Raw genomic sequence first — 6,374 nt, forward strand, 5'->3', positions numbered from 1 at the left:
GTGTAAGCAGATGGAATGAGGCAAGAAAGCTGAGCATCTTTGTGTTTACATGGCCCTGTTGCCCTCATGGGCTAGTGACCTGGAAAAGCAAACCCTGCTGAATGGGGTCCAAAGGTGCTGGCTCAGGCATCTGGCTCCGGCAGAGAGGCTCACGTGACCAATACTTTTGCCACAGGCAGTTTTCCCAGATGCCAACTGGAGAGAACGGATTGCTGAGCGACTGCCCAAACCCCTCTGAAACCCCCAGGTCACTGCTCAGGAGCTGTCAACTCCTCTGACAGCTTCACTAAGTCCAAGAAAGGAGTTGTGGCCAGAAAGCAGGGCTACAGGTGCCAGCTCCATGGTCTGAATTTCATGGTTTAGGAAGAACAAGAGATCTTGGTGAAATGAGCTCTCAGCTTTAGTGTCTGCTTTTGCTATAACCATATCCTCTGTCCTGGGCCCCTGAGCACATTCTCATTTTGAGTAACCAAAGCCAGGTGGTGCTCTTGGTGCCTGGACACCAAGGAGGAAGCTCCCATCACCTCCTGGAATGTAAAGCAGCATTTTTGTGCCTCTTTCCTCGTCTAGCGGTTCTGTTGTTACAATGGACAAGAAGAACTTTCCCTTTGAGAGTCGTTTAAGTTTCTACAACAGCAGGGAGACTCTCAAAGACATAATTTGAGTCCTACACTGTCCTACACTGTCCTCTTCTGTCCACGTACTCCAAACCACACATTCCTCCATGATAGAGCCTCTTCTAAGGAAGGTCCCTTATTTTTTCATAGGTTGGACTTTTTCCTCTAGCTAGATAGTCCATTATTGCAAAGATCCACCTTAGACAGCTATTCTATAGTGCACAAAGTACCAGTCCTAGGCCACTAAATATGCTGACACTCAGTGAATATGAACTTCACCAGCCATTTCAACCCAAATGGCTAGGTTTGTAAGGAACCTGAAAATGCGCTTGTTCAGGGAAATAAAAAAGAAAAAGGTCAACTATAATTGAAAAGTATCATGTTTTTAAAAAGGAAAAGAAAAATCTATAGGTCTTTCAAAATGATTTTGATATCTTGTCTCTTTTAGCCCCTTCCCTACCCACTCTGCATACTAAAAATTCAGAAATAAGATTCTATTAGAAGCCAGACATTTAGAATAACATACTTTCAAAGGATTATTTTTTTCCAGCAAATCTTGGATGCCTGTGCAGGTTGTAAATTTTCAGCTGATGATCCTCTGCCAAAAGTTCTTTGGGGTGTTTACAGCTGTGAAATACTGTCTTTGGGTGACTACATATCTCCTTCGAGCTTGCAGTCCGATTCCAACAGCCTGTATTCCTGACACATTAACTTAACACAACAAAAATGAAATAACAAGAATATTTATTTCCATTTACACAACACCCTTCATCTAAGGGCCCTGAGTAACTTCGAACACTGCTGAAAATTCCAAACCATGTACCTCTCCAAGTTTGATTTAGAAGCTAAAAGGAGTCAGTCCCTCTGTGTGTAATTCCTTGGCAAAAATCATACACTTCTCCATAAATGGAAACAATAAGTCCTGGCTATTCTTCAATAATCATCTTTTCTCTCCTTATACCTTCCTTCTGTGCTATAAAATAAATCTTTGATATAACCTAGACTTTACCTTTAAATTTTATTGTTTTGCACTTTGAAATTTTTTACACTATAAAAATTGTCTTTCTACTTTGCAATATTTGTTAAAATAAATTTTATTAGTGGTAACTAAGAAATAAGAAATTCTGTGTAATCTATGGTTTTAGTTAAATAAAAATGAAACTTTTTCCTTCACTCTTTAATTTTTTCAACACTTGCACTTTCATTTTTTCATGAATTATAGCTATTTAACGACCTGCCTTAACCTCCTGTACTAGACAGGAAACTTTTTAAAAAAAATAATACCTGTATATGTGTATCCCTTCTATTGGTATGCCAATTTCTCAAGAGCCTTGGGTAGAGAGTATATAGAACTGTGATCACCTGATTTATTTCTGAATTATGTCCAGGATTTAAAATTTTTCTAATTATGCTTGTCATATTTACATTAAGGTACAAAAGAGGGGGTAAAAACAGCAAGCATCTAAATCCCCATCTTTTATTCCATTGGAGCGAAAAAAACAGGAAACTAGGTAACTACCAACAGAAGACCCAGATCTCCTGCTTCAGTCCAGCATAGGAGAAATGAGTGTTCCTAGTTCCAGTGGTAAGAGAAATTCCTCAGAGATCTTGGATTATTTCAGTCTATTGCTAGGCAGATAAAGTGCTAACTCTTTTAGAAAACCTTGGCTCTTAGTCACTTAATGAATCTAAACAAGGAATCTATTCACTATGTGTCAGACATTGTGCTAAGGGCTGAGGATACAAGAATGTTACATGCATTTCTCTGCCCCCCGAGGAGCTTGTAGTCCAAGGAGAGAGACTATTAGTGAAACAGAAAAACACTCTAAGTGGCATGAGATAATTATGCACAAGGTGGAGGTGGCTCCATTTGAACCCAACCTAACTGATGCTTCTGCCCAACCACAGGCTGGGCCATACAACGCTGAGTTCTGAACCCACTTGCCCTCCTCTGGCAGGTAGTTATTATCACAGCTGGGGTTGTGCCTTTTGGCTTGGCATCTGGAGAGTGGTGCTTTAGTTGCATACTTTAGAAGCTTTCTGGCTTCTTCGCTGGACTCCATCTTTCTGTTCTCTCTTGGTGCTACACTCAGTAACTCACAAGCCTACTATTTTCTCTTCTTACTTTAACACTGAACAGATAGTGTTTTCAGATATTAATCTTTTTTCTTTGTGTATTTGTTTGTTTCCTTCCTCTGATTCAGTCTTGTTACACCATGACTTCCTTGCATCAGAACTCCAAACAGAAATAATTAGCAAGTCTTGCCTTTAAAAAACACACAAACAAACAAAAATCACAAACAAATACATGTTTAAGCCTTTAAGAAAGCCTGATGGTTTGGAGAGTGTGCGAAGCAATAGGAAGGGAGTTTCATCCTTCCTTCCCTCTCTGCTCTAGAAAGAGATGTCCCTGGGCTCAAGGAAGAAGAGGAAGGGAGATACCAAATGATCTCAGAGCAGCCACGTTCCCAATGCTCCCACAACGCTGACAGCAAAAGGCCAAGTGGAAGGGCTGGGTGGAGTTTAAGATAGACAGACGAGACCACAGGAAGTATCACATGGCATAGCCATGGCAGAGAAAAGGGGTCCCGGTAGGAATGATGGCTGCCTCAGCAGTAAACTCTCTAGTCTAGATAGATGACCAAGGGCCAGATCGCCACCCTGCACCTTGTGCCTCAGCTCTGCAAAAGAGGGAGGGATACATAAATAAATGAGATTAAATTTTCCCCAGACTAAAAGGAGAGATGTTCAATATAAAATGACATTGACTTATAAATGATAAAAACTTACGACATTTTGAATGTACCTGAGTTCTATGGCATGACTCATTCTAATGTCACACTCTTCCTGGATGTTTCTGTTCATGCCCAGGTCTTTATACACCACTGAGTTCCAGATCTAAATCTTAGGTTTTGTTCCCTTTCTCTGTAATTTGGACAGATATTTCAAGCTGCTTTAAAAATATTTCAGTTTGAACTTATCATGTCCTGAAATGACTTCTATCTTTTTAACTCTCACCCACCCCACTCTACCAACCTCGTTCTCTTCCCCATATTGTCTTCTCTGATCATAGCAGTGGAGCCTAGCTATTCTAGAAACCTTATATATATCTTTAGTTCCTGTATCTCCCTTACCACCCTGACCAGCCAGTTCTACCTCAGAAATCCTCTCCATTGCCTCAGCCATACTCATGTCCCAGATCTTCATCATCCATCTCCTGTGTGTATAATCAGACTCTCCTCTATCCTGCCCAAGGTATCCAAGATCCTAGATTTCTCCAGCTTTCTATTAGAGTTAATCCACATTCCTCATCAAGAAATACATGACTCTGTCTAAAGATGGTCTTTGATTACTTCATCTCCCACCGATTCTTACGTGTTTGCATCCACGTGTGCTTATACATGTCCCCTAGGATCTTACCACATTTTATAATCCAAGAGGTGACGAATACTAAACAATGGATTAGAAAGCAGTAAATTTGTGACTGAATTTAGATGATAAGATATTTTAGCATAACTCTGCGTGAAGGAAGTAAGAGCAGATAAGAGAAAAATCTTGTTGTGGTTTCTTTTTTCTAATAATTTTTAAATTATATTTAGAAAATTAAGCTTGAACAGGCTGACATTAATCAATAAGAGTACATAGGTTTCAAGTGAACATTTCTATAGCATTTGAACTGTTGACTATGTTGTATACCCATTACCCAAAGTCAAATCATTTTCCATCACATTTAATTTTTCTTTTTTTACACTCTTCCCCACCCTCTCTCAGTATCCCTCTTCCACATCCACTTCCTCCTGGTAACCACTTCACTTTAATCTATGTTCGTGAGTCTCAGTTTTATATCCCACTTATATGTGAAATCATACAGTTCTTAGCTTTTTCTGATTTACTTATTTCACTCAGTATAATGTTTTCAAGGTCCATCCATGTTGTAGTAAATGTCACTATGTCATCATTTCTTATGGCTGAGTAGTATTCCATTGTGTGTATGTACCACATCTTCTTTATCCAAACCTCTATTGAGGGACACTTTGGCTGTTTCCATGTTTTGGCCACTGTGAATAATGCTGTGACGAACATGGAGATGCATGTGTCTTTATGCACCAATGTTTTTGAGTTTTGGGGGTAGATCCCAGAAGAGAGATTGCTGGGTCATATGGTAGTTCTATTCTTAATTTTTTGAGGAACGGCCATACTTTCTTCCATGATTGTTGTACTAATTGGCATTCCCACCAGCAATGAATGAGGGTTCCTTTTACTCCACAGCCTCTCCAACACTTGTTATTATCTGTCTTGTTGATAATAGCCAATCTAACAGGTGTGAGATGTTATCTCATTGTAGTTTTGATTTGCATTTCTCAAATAGCCAGTGAAGATGAACATCTTTTCATATATCTGTTGGCATTGTATGTCTTTTTGGGAGAAGTGTCTTTTCAGGTCCTCTCCTCATTTTTTAATTAGATTGTTTGCTTGTTTGTTGATGAGCTTTGTAAGTTCTTTATATAATTTGAATATTAATCCCTTATCAAAACTTTTGTTTGCAAATATCATCTCCCTAATCTCCCTATTTGTTTTGTTGTCAGTTTCTTCTGCTGCGAAGAAGCTTTTTAGTTTGAGATAGTCCCACTCACTTATTTTTGCCTTTCTTCCTTTGCCTTTGGGATCAAATTCATAAATTGCTCTTTATGGCCAAGATCCATGAGCTTAGTACCTATGTTTTCTTCTATGTAATTTATTGTTTCAGATCTTATATTTAGGTTTTTGATCCATTTTGAATTAATTTTTTGTGCTGTGGGACAAACTGTAGTCAAATTTCATTCTTTTCATGTGGCTTTCCAATTTTCCCAGCACTATTTATTGAATAGGCTTTCTTTTCTCCATTGTGTGTTTTTGGCTCCTTTGTCAAAGATGACATATATATATATGGTTTTATTTCTGGACTCTTGACTCTGTCCCATTGGTCTATATGTTTGTTTTTCTGCTAGTGCCATGCTGTTTTGATTATCATGGCTCTATATTATTAATATAATTTAAAGTCAGGTTATGTGATACCACTGACTTCATTCTTTTTCCTCAGGATTACTTTGGTTATTGGGGGGGGAGGTATGGTTCTTTACAAACATGGTAATTTTTTGTTCTTTCTTTAAAAATGACATTAGGTTTTTGATGGGCATTGCATTAAATTTGTATATTGTTTTGGGTAATATAGCCATTTTAACTACATCGATTCTTTCAATTTATGAACATGGAATATTTTTTCTTTTCATTGTGTCTTTTTCTATTTCTTTCAATAACGGTTTTTAATTTTCAGTATATAGGCTCTTCACATCCTTTGTTAAGTTTATTCCTAGCTACTTTATTATTTTGTTGCAACTGTAAAAGGAGTTGTTGTTTTTTTAGTTCATTTTCTGATGTTTCATCATTGGCATAAAGAAAACAGTGAAATGTTGTACATTGATTTTGTATCCTGCAACTTTATTTTATTGGTTATTGTTTCTAGTAGTTTTTTAGTGGAGTCTTTGGGGTTTTCTATGTACAGAATCATGTCAGCTGCAAAAAGTGATACCTTTACTTTTTCTTTCCTGATACAGATGCCTTTTACTTTTTCTCTTGTCTGATCGCTCTGGCATGGTTTCTTTCTAGAATATTTTTTACAATGCAAGAAAACAAACCCAGGAGAACATATTACTTAAGATAATGATCAAGGTGGATGATAACTAAAGCTTCTGAATTCTACTAGGCTGCTCTGGCCAG

The sequence above is a fragment of the Saccopteryx leptura genome, chromosome 1 (assembly GCF_036850995.1).
Source record: "Saccopteryx leptura isolate mSacLep1 chromosome 1, mSacLep1_pri_phased_curated, whole genome shotgun sequence".
In the NCBI taxonomy this organism is placed as follows: Eukaryota; Metazoa; Chordata; class Mammalia; order Chiroptera; family Emballonuridae; genus Saccopteryx; species Saccopteryx leptura.